Source organism: Coregonus clupeaformis, chromosome 34 (assembly GCF_020615455.1).
Source record: "Coregonus clupeaformis isolate EN_2021a chromosome 34, ASM2061545v1, whole genome shotgun sequence".
NCBI lineage: Eukaryota > Metazoa > Chordata > Actinopteri > Salmoniformes > Salmonidae > Coregonus > Coregonus clupeaformis.
Genome location: NC_059225.1, coordinates 20612684 through 20627442, shown reverse-complemented (window position 1 = coordinate 20627442; position 14759 = coordinate 20612684). Strand labels below are relative to the sequence as shown.

Sequence of the window (14759 nt, the reverse complement as noted above, 5' to 3'; positions counted from 1 at the left end):
TTGTCAGATTTAACAGAAGATCTCTTTGTTTCTTGGGACCTAGAACAAGCATCTCTGTTTTGTCCGAGTTTAAAAGTAAAAAGTTTTCAGCCATCCACTTCCTTATGTCTGAAACACAGGCTTCTAGCGAGGGCAATTTTGGGGCTTCACCATGTTTCATTGAAATGTACAGCTGTGTGTCATCCGCATAGCAGTGAAAGTTAACATTATGTTTTCGAATAACATCCCCAAGAGGTAAAATATATAGTGAAAACAATAGTGGTCCTAAAACGGAACCTTGAGGAACACCGAAATGTACAGTTGATTTGTCGGAGGACAGACCATTCACAGAGACAAACTGATATCTTTCCGACAGGTAGGATCTAAACCAGGCCAGAACTTGTCCGTGTAGACCAATTTGGGTTTCCAGTCTCTCCAAAAGAATGTGGTGATCGATGGTGTCAAAGGCAGCACTAAGGTCTAGTAGCACGAGGACAGATGCAGAGCCTCGGTCTGACGCCATTAAAAGGTCATTTACCACCTTCACAAGTGCAGTCTCAGTGCTATGATGGGGTCTAAAACCAGACTGAAGCATTTCGTATACATTGTTTGTCTTCAGAAAGGCAGTGAGTTGCTGCGCAACAGCTTTTTCTAAAATGTTTGAGAGGAATGGAAGATTCGATATAGGCCGATAGTTTTTTATATTTTCCGGGTCAAGGTTTGGCTTTTTCAAGAGAGGCTTTATCACTGCCACTTTTAGTGAGTTTGGTACACATCCGGTGGATAGAGAGCTGTTTATTATGTTCAACATAGGAGGGCCAAGCACAAAAACATAACAAAGTGTTATGTTTGGGGCAAATCCAATACAACACATTACTGAGTACCACCCTGCATATTTTCAAGCATAGTAGTGGCTGCATCATGTTATGGGGATGCTTGTCATTGTTAAGGACTGGGGAGTTTTTCAAGATAAAAAAGAAAAATGGATGGAATCAGGTAAAATCAGGTAAAATCCTAGAGGAAAACCTGGCTCAGTCTGCTTTCCACCAGACACTGGGAAATGAATTCACCTTTCAGCAGGACAATGTTTATTTTTATTTTATTTAACCTTTATTTAACTAGGCAAGTCAGTTAAGAACAAATTCTTATTTACAATGACAGCCTACCAAAAGGCAAAAGGCCTCCTGCAGGGACGGGGGCTGGGATTAAAAATTAAAATATAGGACAAAACACACATCACAACAAGAGAGAGACACCACAACACTACATAAAGAGAGACACCACAACACTACATAAAGAGAGACACCACAACACTACATAAAGAGAGACACCACAACACTACATAAAGAGAGACACCACAACACTACATAAAGAGAGACACCACAACACTACATAAAGAGAGACACCACAACACTACATAAAGAGAGACACCACAACACTACATAAAGAGAGACACCACAACACTACATAAAGAGAGACACCACAACACTACATAAAGAGAGACGCCACAACACTACATAAAGAGAGACGCCACAACACTACATAAAGAGAGACACCACAACACTACATAAAGAGAGACACCACAACACTACATAAAGAGAGACACCACAACACTACATAAAGAGAGACACCACAACACTACATAAAGAGGGACACCACAACACTACATAAAGAGAGACACCACAACACTACATAAAGAGAGACCACAACACTACATAAAGAGAGACACCACAACACTACATAAAGAGAGACACCACAACACTACATAAAGAGAGACACCACAACACTACATAAAGAGAGACGCCACAACACTACATAAAGAGAGACACCACAACACTACATAAAGAGAGACACCACAACACTACATAAAGAGAGACGCCACAACACTACATAAAGAGAGACACCACAACACTACATAAAGAGAGACACCACAACACTACATAAAGAGAGACACCACAACACTACATAAAGAGAGACACCACAACACTACATAAAGAGAGACACCACAACACTACATAAAGAGAGACCTAAGACAACAACACAACATGGTAGCAGCACAACATGACAACACAGCAAGGTAGCAACCCAACATGAAAACAACATGGTAGCAATACAACATGGTAGCAACACAACATGGTAGCAGCACAAGACATGGTACAACCATTATTGGGCACAGACAACAGCACAAAGGGCAAGAAGGTAGAGACAACAATACATCACGCCAAGCAGCCACAACTGTCAGTAAGAGTGTCCATGATTGAGGCTTTGAGTGAAGAGATGGAGGTAAAGGGTCCCAGGGATGTGTGTGCTTTGGGGACCTTTAACAGAATGTGACTGGCAGAACGGGTGTTGTATGTGGAGGATGAGGGCAGCAGTAGGTATCTCAGATAGGGGGGAGTGAGGCCTAAGAGGGTTTTATAAATAAGCATCAACCAGTGGGTCTTGTGACGGGTATACAGAGATGACCAGTTTACAGAGGAGTATAGAGTGCAGTGATGTGTCCTATAAGGAGCATTGGTGGCAAATCTGATGGCTGAATGGTAAAGAACATCTAACCGCTCGAGAGCACCCTTACCTGCCGATCTATAAATTACGTCTCCGTAATCTAGCATGGGTAGGATGGTCATCTGAATCAGGGTTAGTTTGGCAGCTATGTAGCTCATTTGGTAGAGCATGGCGCTTGCAACGCCAGGGTTGTGGGTTCGATTCCCACGGGGGGCCAGTATGCAAATGTATGCACTCACTAACTATAAGTTGCTCTGGATAAGAGGGTCTGCTAAATGACTAAAATGTAAAATGGGTGAAAGAGGAGCGATTACGATAGAGGAGACCATGTCCGGATTTAACCTTAGCCTGCAGCTTTGATATGTTCTGAGAGAAGGACAGTGTACCGTCTAGCCGTATTCCCAAGTACTTGTATGAGGTGACTACCTCAAGCTCTAAACCCTCAGAGGTAGTAATCACACCGGTGGGGAGAGGGGCATTCTTCTTACCAAACCACATGACCTTTGTTTTGGAGGTGTTCAGAACAAGGCTAGGATTTAACACAAAATCCGGGGAGGGGAGGAGCCAGCTGAGTATAAGACCATCATCTGCATATAAATGGATGAGACAGCTTTCTACTGCCTGAGCTGTGTTGTTGATGTAAATAGAGAAGAGCGTGGGGCCTAGGATGGAGCCTTGGGGTTCTCCCTTGGTGACAGGCAGTGGCTGAGACAGCAGATGTTCTGACTTTATACACTGCACTCTTTGACAGAGGTAGTTAGCAAACCAGGCCAAAGACCCCTCAGAGACACCAATACTCCTTAGCCGGCCCACAAGAATGGAATGGTCTACCGTATCAAAAGCTTTGGCCAAGTCAACAAAAATAGTAGCACAACATTGCTTAGAATCAAGGGCAGTGGTGACATCATTTAGGACCTTTAAGGTTGCAGTGACACATCCATAACCTGAGCGGAAACCAGATTGCATACCAGAGAGAATACTATAGACATCAAGAAAGCCAGTCAGCTGAATATTGACACGTTTTCCCAACACTTTCGATAAACAGGTCAAGATAGAAATTGGCCTATAACAGTTAGGATCAGCTTGATCTCTCCCTTTAAATAAAGGACGCACCGTGGCTGCCTTCCAAGCAATGGGAACCTCCCCAGAGAGGAGAGACAGGTTAAAAAGGTCAGAGATAGGCTTGGTGATGATAGGGGCTGCAACCTTAAAGAAGATAGGATCTAAACCATCTGACCCAGATGGTCTTTTGGGGTCAAGTTTAAGGAGCTCCTTTAGCACCTCGGACTCAGTGACCGCCTGCAGGGAGAAACTTTGTAGCGGGGCAGGGGAAAAAGAGGGAGGAGCATCAGGGCTAGTCGCTTTAGAAGGGCTGGGAGATGAGGAAATGGGCTAGTCGCTTTGGAAGGGCTGGGAGATGAGGAAATGGGCTAGTCGCTTTAGAAGGGGTGGGAGATGAGGAAATGGGCTAGTCGCTTTAGAAGGGGTGGGAGATGAGGAAATGTTGGACGGGCAATGAGACAATAACAATAACCTAAAACTTACAGTTGAAGTCGGAAGTTAACATTCTTAGGTCAGAGTCATTAAAACTCATTTTTAACCACTCCTCACATTTCTTGTTAACAAACTATAGTTTTGGCAAGTCGGTTAGGACATCTACTTTGTGCATGACACAAGTAAGTTTTCCAAAAAATTGTTTACAGACATATTATTTCACTTATAATTCACTGTATCACAATTCCAGTGGGTCAGAAGTTTACATACACTAAAGTTGGCTGTGCCTTTAAACAGCTTGGAAAATTCCAAATGATGTCATGGCTTTAGAAGCTTCTGATAGGCTAATTGACATAATTTGAGTCAATTGGAGGTGTACCTGTGGAGGTATTTCAAGGCCTACCTTCAAACTCAGTGCCTCTTTGCTTGACAAAAATAGAACTGTTTGGCCATAATGACCATTGTTATGTTTGGATGAAAAAGGGGGGGCTTGCAAGCCGAAGAACACTGTCACACCCTGGCTCTGGGACTCTATATGTTGAGCCAGGGTGTGTTCATTCTATGTGTTCTATTTCTATGTTGGGGGTTCTAGGTTGTGTATTTCTATGTTGGCCTGAGTGACTCCCAATCAGAGGCAACGAGTGTCAGCTGTTGGCTGGTTGTCTCTGATTGGGAGCCATATTTATACTGTCTGTTTTCCTTTTGTGTTTGTGGGTTCTTGTTCCGTGTTCGGTCATTGTCACCGTGGACTTCACGAGTCGTTTATTGTTTTTGTTCGTGCTTTAATATAATAAAGTAACATGTTCATTCATCACGCTGCGCATTGGTCTACTTCTCTCCCTGACGATCGTGACAGAAGAACCCACCATACAAGGACCAAGCAGCGTGTCCAGGAGCAGGCAGACTGGACATGGGAGGAAGCGCCGGGTAAAGAGATGGAGAGGTTGGCGATGGCCCAGGTGGGCAAATCGTGGTCCTGGGAGGACATGCTCGGGGGCAAGGGACCTTGGGCTAGGATTAAGGCCCTGGCGAGAGAGGAGCAGCGGCGTCAGCAGTGCCATCGTCGGACGGACGAGAGGCAACCCCAAAAAATTTTTAGGGGGGGGCACACGGCATGGGCGGCTGGGCAGCAGGAGGCTGCCACAGGGCGATTTGGAGAGGAGGCCACCGGGTTAGGGGGGCCAGAAGGCTGGTTGGCGGAGCCTGGATGGAGAGCGGAACCAACTTCCCGTACTCAGGCATGGCAGCATGGGACGGGGCAGGTTCCGCGGTATGCGGAGCGGCGTACTGTGCCACGAGTGGTCCGGCATAGTCCTGTACGTCCTGTGCGAGCACCCCGCACGTGTCGTGCGAATGGGGGTATGCAGCCAGGGACGGAGTGTGCCGGCTCAACGCTCGTGGTCTCCAATGCCTCTCCGCGGTCCCGGATATCCTGCTCCAGTGTCACGTGCTGTTATGCCAGTACGGGTACACAGCCCTGTACGTCCTGTGCGGATGCCTCACACAGAGTGTGTGAGGGTAGGCATTCAGCCAGGACGGGTTGTGGCCGCTCTTCACTCCAGGTCTCCTATCCGTCTCCACAGCCCGGTTCGGCCTGTCCCTGCTCCACGCACCAAGCCTACGGTGTGCGTCGCCAGCCCAGTCCGGCCTGTCCCTGCTCCACGCACCAAGCCTACGGTGTGCGTCGCCAGCCCAGCCCGGCCTGTCCCTGCTCCACGCACCAAGCCTACGGGGTGCGTCGCCAGCCCAGTCCGGCCTGTTCCTGCCACTCGCATCAAGCCTACGGTGTGCGTCGCCAGCCCGGCCCGGCCTGTTATGCCACTCGCACCAAGCCTACGGTGCGCGTCGCCAGCCCGGCCCGGCCTGTTCCTGCCACTCGCACCAAGCCAGGGGTGCGAGTCGCCAGCCCGGCCCGGCCTGTTCCTGCCACTCGCACCAAGCCAGGGGTGTGAGTCGTCAGCCTGGTCCAGAACGTTCCTGCTACTCGCACCAAGCCAGGGGTGCGAGTCGTCAGCCTGGTCCAGCCCGTTCCTGCTACTCGCACCAAGCCAGGGGTGCGAGTCGTCAGCCCTGTAAAGCCCGTTCCGGCTCCACGCACCAAGCCAGGGGTGCGCATCGTCAGCCCGGTCCGGCCCGTTGCTGCTCCACGCACCAAGCCAGGGGTGCGAGTCGTCAGTCCGGTGAGGCCCGTTCCGGCTCCACGCACCAAGCCAGGGGTGCGTATCGTCAGCCCGGTCCGGCCCGTTGCTGCTCCACGCACCAAGCCAGGGGTGCGCATCGTCAGCCCGGTCCGGTCCGTCCGCGCCTCACGCACCAAGCCAGGGGTGCGCGTCGTCAGTCCGGCACAACCGTGCCGGGGTCATCGGTGCCAAATCAGGTACCGCTCAACTGCTCCACAACGGAGCTGAAGCTAGCCCGTTCCTGCTACGTTCAGGTCAGCTCCTGCCAGCGGGGCCAGACCGGACCAGGGGCGCTATGGGGGATTATTGGAGGGTGGTGGGCAAGGCCGGAGCCAGAACCGCCGCCGAGGAGGAATGCCCACCCAGCCCTCCCCTGTTTTGCTCTTATTGAGGCGCGGTCGCAGTCCGCGCCTTTAGGGGGGGGTACTGTCACACCCTGGCTCTGGGACTCTATATGTTGAGCCAGGGTGTGTTCATTCTATGTGTTCTATTTCTATGTTGGGGGTTCTAGGTTGTGTATTTCTATGTTGGCCTGAGTGACTCCCAATCAGAGGCAATGAGTGTCAGCTGTTGGCTGGTTGTCTCTGATTGGGAGCCATATTTATACTGTCTGTTTTCCTTTTGTGTTTGTGGGTTCTTGTTCCGTGTTCGGTCATTGTCACCGTGGACTTCACGAGTCGTTTATTGTTTTTGTTCGTGCTTTAATATAATAAAGTAACATGTTCATTCATCACGCTGCGCATTGGTCTACTTCTCTCCCTGACGATCGTGACAAACACCATCCCAACCGTGAAGCACGGGGGTGGCAGCATCATGCTGTGGGGGTGCTTTGCTGCAGAAGGGACTGGTGCACTTCACAAAATAGATGGCATCATAAGGAAGGAATATTATGTGGATATATTGAAGCAACTTCTCAAGACATCAGTCAGGAAGTTAAAGCTTGGTCGCAAATGGGTCTTCCAAATGAACAATGACCCCAAGCATACTTCCAAAGTTGTGGCAAAATGGCTTAAGTACAACAAAGTCAAGGTATTGGAGTGGCCATCACAAAGCCCTGACCTCAATCATATAGAACATGTGTGGGCAGAACTGAAAAAGCATGTGCGAGCAAGGAAGCCTACAAACCTAACTCAGTTACACCAGCTCTGTCAGGAGGAATGGGCCAAAATGTACCCAACGTATTGTGGGAAGCTTGTGGAAGGCTACCCGAAACGTTTGACCCAAGTTAATAAATTTAAAGGCAATGCTACCAAATACTAATTGAGTGTATGTAAACTTCTGACCCACTGGGAATGTGATGAAAGATATAAAAGCTAAATAATTCTCTCTACTATTATTCTGACAATTCACATTCTTAAAATAAAGTGGTGATCCTAACTGACCTAAGACAGGGAATTTTTACTAAGATTAAATGTCAGGAATTGTGAAAAACTGAGTTTAAATGTATTTGGCTAAGGTGTATGTAAACTTCTGACTTCAACTGTAAATCCAAATCTACACGAGTTGCTTACCAAGAAGACAGTGAATGTTCCTGAGTGCCCAAGTTACAGTTTTGACTTAAATCTGCTTGAAAATCTATGGCAAGACCTGAAAATGGCTGTCTAGCAATGATCAACAATCAATTTGACAGAGCTTGAAGAATTATGAAAAGAATAATGGGCAAATGTTGCACAATCCAGGTGTGGAAAGCTCTTCTACAGATGGTTCTACCTAGAACCCAAAAGGCTGGCTTTAATTAAATTTCGTCTACAAATGAACAGTCCACATTTTAGTCATTTAGCAGAAACTTATTGAGAGTGACTTACACTAGTGAGTGCATACATTTCCGTACTTGTCCCCCGTGGGAATCGAACCCACAACTCTGTCAAAGCAAGCACCATGCTCCACCAGCTGATTCAAATGGATATGTTGGATTCACGTCTCCATCTTAACCAAAAATCAAAGTTAAAGAATAGGACTAAATCAAATGTTATTTATAGTGCATTAAAGTTTGATTTGAATTAGTCCTATTCTGTAACACACATCACACTCTCTCTCTCTCTCTCTCTCTCTCTCTCTCTCTCTCTCTCTCTCTCTCTCTCTCTCTCTCTCTCTCTCTTTGTGTCAGACACCACTGTGACATTCCTCCCAGGGGTGACTCCAGGGTCTCTCATTTCTCCTGGCTCTTTGGGAATATTTTGGAATGGGAATGTCCATTTTTTCTTTGTGGATTCCTGTCCCCTAGTTCCAGGGACAATGGCAAGCCTCAGTGTGGAATGTGGAATGATGCCAGAAATGCAACACTGGGGTCAAGTGTGCTGACATGGGTTACAGATAAACAGTAGGGAAGAATGTGTCAACAATAGTTGTGGTCCTCTGTAGCTCAGCTGGTAGAGCACGGCGCTGTGGTCCTCTGTAGCTCAGCTGGTAGAGCACGGCGCTTGTAACGCCAAGGTAGTGGGTTCGATCCCCGGGACCACCCATACACAACAAAAAATACACAAAAAATCACACAAAAAATGATGCACGCATGACTGTAAGTCGCTTTGGATAATAGCGTCTGCTAAATGGCATGTTATTATTATTATTATATTGTTATTTTGAATCATCCTCCAGGCCGATTGTTGTAAATGTTTTTGTAGGATAATAGTGTTAAAGGATAATAGTGCTGTAGGATAATAGTGTTGTAGGATAATAGTGTTGTAGGATAATAGTGTTGCAGGATAATAGTGTTGTAGGATAATAGTGTTGCAGGATAATAGTGTTGCAGGATAGTAGTGTTGCAGGATAATAGTGTTGCAGGATAATAGTGTTGTAGGATAATAGTGTTGCAGGATAATAGTGTTGCAGGATAATAGTGTTGTAGGATAATAGTGTTGCAGGATAATAGTGTTGCAGGATAATAGTGTTGCAGGATAATAGTGTTGTAGGACAATAGTGTTGTAGGATAATAGTGTTGTAGGATAATAGTGTTGTAGGATAATTGTGTTGCAGGATAATAGTGTTGTAGGATAATAGTGTTGCAGGATAATAGTGTTGCAGGATAATAGTGTTGTAGGATAATAGTGTTGTAGGATAATAGTGTTGCAGGATAATAGTGTTGCAGGATAATAGTGTTGTAGGATAATAGTGTTGTAGGATAATAGTGTTGTAGGATAATAGTGTTGTAGGATAATTGTGTTGCAGGATAATAGTGTTGCAGGATAATAGTGTTGTAGGATAATAGTGCTGTAGGATAATAGTGCTGTAGGATAATAGTGTTGTAGGCTAATAGTGTTGTAGGATAATAGTGTTGTAGAATAATAGTGTTGTAGGATAATAGTGTTGTAGGATAATAGTGTTGTAGGATAATAGTGTTGTAGGATAATAGTGCTGTAGGATAATAGTGCTGTAGGATAATAGTGCTGTAGGATAATAGTGTTGTAGGATAATAGTGTTGTAGGATAATAGTGTTGTAGGATAATAGTGTTGTAGGATAATAGTGTTGTAGGATAATAGTGCTGTAGGATAATAGTGTTGTAGGATAATAGTGTTGTAGGATAATAGTGTTGTAGGATAATAGTGTTGTAGGATAATAGTGTTGCAGGATAATAGTGTTGCAGGATAATAGTGTTGCAGGATAATAGTGTTGCAGGATAATAGTGTTGCAGGATAATAGTGTTGTAGGATAATAGTGTTGTAGGCTAATAGTGTTGTAGGATAATAGTGTTGTAGGATAATAGTGTTGTAGGATAATAGTGTTGTAGGCTAACAGCTCATCATCCTCCACTTCTCAGTCCTGAAAGATAGAGCAGGAGAACGACTGCTACATGTGACTACTGACCTGGTAATAACTGGGATAACCACATCGGCTCTTTAGCTGGGCTTTAGCTGGGAATCATTCTCTACAAGCACACTCACACACTAAGTGGTAGGATATACATTTATTAACATCACACTAAATTGTATTTTCTGATGATGTGTTTCGTATTCTAACCAGAGCAGATGTATCTCTTTGTCTGACTAGATAGGCACATGTTCAGCAGCTTCTTATCAGATGTAAGCCACAGATCCCTCCTCGAGACGAACAAAACAACCTCCTCCAGAAAATGAATCCATTCAGACTCCCCAGCCTCCTAAACCCTCTGTATCTACCTACTCCCCAAACCCCCTCTGTAGTCTACTGTCTCCCCAAACCCCCTCTGTAGTCTCCCCAAACCCCCTCTGTAGTCTCCCCAAACCCCCTCTGTAGTCTCCCCAAACCCCCTCTGTAGCCTCCCCAAACCCCCTCTGTAGTCTCCCCAAACCCCCTCTGTAGTCTCCCCAAACCCCCTCTGTAGTCTACTGTCTCCCCAAACCCCCTCTGTAGTCTACTGTCTCCCCAAACCCCCTCTGTAGTCTCCCCAAACCCCCTCTGTAGTCTCCCCAAACCCCCTCTGTAGTCTCCCCAAACCCCCTCTCTAGTCTACTGCCTCCCCAAGCTTAGTATAAATAAAGCACGAGGCTGGGCTTATCGCCGAGAGGCAGAGAGAGATAGATACCAAGGTAACAGCCTGAGAGGTAATAACTAAGCAACCAAATGTTCCTGGATGTCTGTCTTGGTCTAAGTGAAGCAGCAGAGTGTGTTGGGGTTACGGTTGCAGGTTCTTCTCCATTCTGACTGAGAAAGGGAACCACTACATAAACCACAGGTGACAGAGATTATAATAGGAACACTGGTTCAGATGTTGCAATTGAATGTATATATTCTGTGTGTTTTGGCATTAGGCTACCTCCATAACATGAATACTAATCAATACATATAGTACAGCATAAGGGTTGAACATTTTATGTAAAAAATAATGTACCCATCTGATATGGAGAGAACACCTTACCATGCAGAGCTGATATGGAGAGAACACCTTATCATGCAGAGCTGATATGGACAGAACACCTTATCATGCAGAGCTGATATGGACAGAACACCTTATCATGCAGAGCTGATATGGACAGAACACCTTATCATGCAGAGCTGATATGGACAGAACACCTTATCATGCAGAGCTGATATGGAGAGAACACCTTATCATGCAGAGCTGATATGGAGAGAACACCTTATCATGCAGAGCTGATATGGACAGAACACCTTATCATGCAGAGCTGATATGGACAGAACACCTTATCATGCAGAGCTGATATGGAGAGAACACCTTATCATGCAGAGCTGATATGGAGAGAACACCTTATCATGCAGAGCTGAAATATACACCACTGCAATAATATAAATAACTTCCACCAGGCTGATTTCAGATAGATCACAACACACCATTCACCTGTAACTTCCACCAGGCTGATTTCAGATAGATCACAACACACCATTCACCTGTAACTTCCACCAGGCTGATTTCAGATAGATCACAACACACCATTCACCTGTAAGAAGCAGGATTTACACTTAACCCTAATTATTCCTGTAAGTCGCTCTGGATAACAGCGTCTGATAAATGACTTAAATATAAATGTAAAATGAGACAGGAGAAAGTACACAGGGGACAGTAGACAGATAGTACACACTGAGTCAACAAGCAGGCACACAGTAGAAAGTAGAAAGTAGACAGGAGACAGGAGACAGGAGACAGGACACAGGAGACAGGAGACACATTTGAGAAACCAAGGCTTTTTAGTCTGCCAATAAGAATGCGGTGATTGACAGAGTCAAAAGCCTTGGCCAGGTCGATAAAGACGGCTGCACAGTACTGTCTATTATCGATCGCGGTTATAATATCGTTTAGGACCTTGAGCGTGGCTGAGGTGCACCCATGACCAGCTCGGAAACCAGATTGTATAGCGGAGAAGGTACGGTGGGATTCGAAATGGTCAGTGATCTGTTTGTTAACTTGGCTTTCAAATACTTTCAAAAGGCAGGGCAGGATGGATATAGGTCTGTAACAGTTTGGATCTAGAGTGCCACCCCCTTTGAAGAGGGGGATGACCGCGGCAGCTTTCCAATCTCTGGGGATCTCAGATGATACGAAAGAGAGGTTGAACAGGCTAGTAATAGGGGTTGCGACAATTTCGGCGGCTAATTTGAGAAAGAAAGGGTCCAGATTGTCTAGCCTAGTCTGTATACACCTGTTCTGAAAGGCCCCAGAGTCTGCAACACCACTAAGAAAGGGGCACCACTAAGCAAGGGACACCACCAAGCAAGCGGCACCATGAAGACCAAGGAGCTCTCCAAACAGGTCAGGGACAAAGTTGTGGAGAAGTACAGATCAGAGTTCCTGCTTCCCCCGGAGCACCATTAAATCCATTATTAAAACATGGAAAGAATATGGCACCACAACAAACCTGCCAAGAGAGGGCCGCCCACCAAAACTCACGGACCAGGCAAGGAGGGCATTAATCAGAGAGGCAACAAAGATACCAAAGATAACCCTGAAGGAGCTGCAAAGCTCCACAGCGGAGATTGGAGTATCTGTCCATAGGACCACTTTAAGCCGTACACTCCACAGAGCTAGGCTTTATGGAAGAGTGGCCAGAAGAAAAGCCATTGCTTAAAGAAATAAATAAGCAAACACGTTTGGTGTTCGCCAAAAGGCATGTGGGAGACTCCCCAAACATATGGAAGAAGGTACTCTGGTCAGATGAGACTAAAATTGAGCTTTTTGGCCATCAAGGAAAACGCTATGTCTGGCGTAAACCCAACACCTCTCATCACCCCGAGATCACCATCCCCACAGTGAGGCATGGTGGTGGCAGCATCATGCTGTGGGGATGTTTTTCATCGACAGGGACTGGGAATCTGGTCAGAATTGAAGGAATGATGGATGGGGCTAAATACAGGGAAATTCTTGAGGGAAACCTGTTTCAGTCTTCCAGAGATTTGAGACTGGGACGGAGGTTCACCTTCCAGCAGGACAATGACCCTAAGCATACAACTCGAGTGGTTTAAGGGGAAACATTTTAATGTCTTGGAATGGCCTAGTCAAAGCCCAGACCTCAATCCAATTGAGAATCTGTGGTATGACTTAAAGATTGCTGTACACCAGCAGATCCCATCCAACTTGAAGGAGCCGGAGCAGCTTTGCTTTGAAGAATGGACAAAAAAGGTGGCTCTACAAAGTATTGACTTTGGGGGGGTGAATAGTTATGTACGCTCAAGTTCTGTTTTTTTGTCTTATTTCTTGTATGTTTAACAATAAAACATATTTTGCATCTTCAAAGTGGTAGGCATGTTGTGTAAATCAAATGATACAAACCCCCCAAAAATCCATTTTAATTCCAGGTTGTAAGGCAACAAAATAGGAAAAATGACAAGGGGGTTGATTGCAAACAGGTTAGCATAACTCTAGCCAAACAAACAAAACATTATTCTAAGTATTAGTTAGCTGGCTAGCATTTGTGAGTCCAGCAAACACGTTCCTCACATGCTAGTAACGTATTTCCTCCAATGTTATAATGAAAAGGTGCCTCTCGGTCCCAAAACACACGTTTTCTGGAGACTTGTGGGAGGAGTGCTGTTAACGTTGCCCACTGAATGCACTTTCGGTGGCCTGAATGCGTGCAGACTGAGGAGGAATCCGCACACAATGCATCCCTGACCACCTCCTGAAGTGGTCAGCCAGATCTGAACACAATCAGACCACAAAGCGACTTTTGTTCATCTAGACCTAATCCAGGCACTTGTCATCTCCCGTCTGGATTACTGCAACTCGATGTTGGCTGGGCTCCCTGCCTGTGCCATTAAACCCCTACAACTCATCCAGAATGCCGCAGCCCGTCTGGTGTTCAACCTTCCCAAGTTCTCTCACGTCACCCCGCTCCTCCGCACACTCCACTGGCTTCCAGTTGAAGCTCGCATCTGCTACAAGACCATGGTGCTTGCCTACGGAGCTGTGAGGGGAACGGCACCTCTGTACCTTCAGGCTCTGATCAGTCCCTACACCCAAACGAGGGCATTGCGTTCATCCACCTCTGGCCTGCTGGCTCCCCTACCTCTGCTGAAGCACAGTTCCCGCTCAGCCCGGTCAAAACTGTTCGCTGCCCTGGCACCCCAATGGTGGAACAAGCTCCCTCACGACGCCAGGACAGCGGAGTCACTCACCACCTTCCGGAGACATTTGAAACCCCACCTCTTTAAGGAATACCTGGGATAGGATAAAGTAATCCTTCTACCCCACCCCACCCCCACCCCCCCAAAAAAATAAAAAATAAAAAAAGATTAAAAAATAAGAAAAACACAAATAAAATAAAAATGAGAAAAAGATAAGGAGAATAAAGAAATAACAAAAACATTGTAAAGTGGTTATCCCACGGGCTATAAGGTGAATGCACCAATTTGTAAGTCGCTCTGGATAAGAGCGTCTGCTAAATGACGTAAATGTAAATGTAGACCCGCCTTTTCAATGCGATGATAGCAGAAGTCGCATGTAAGTGTCAAGTGTAGACATAACCATTGTTTGTGGATTTCTCCTCAGTCTGGATAGACTCCTCAGTCAAAAAAAATCTATAGACGTCTATGAATGACGTCTTTTCAACAAAAATTAACCTGATTTCAATGTTGTAGTAGTACTAGTAGTAGTAGTAGAAGCAGCAGTAGTATTATTATTATTATTATTATTATTATTATTATTATTATTATTATTATTAGTAGTAGTAGTAGTA

General features: G+C 45.8%; 1 pseudogene; it reads left to right on the top strand.

Moving 5' to 3' along the window:
* The first annotated feature begins 14743 nt into the window (after positions 1 to 14743).
* LOC123482470 overlaps positions 14744 to 14759 on the top strand; it is a 12187-nt pseudogene continuing 12171 nt past the window's right edge.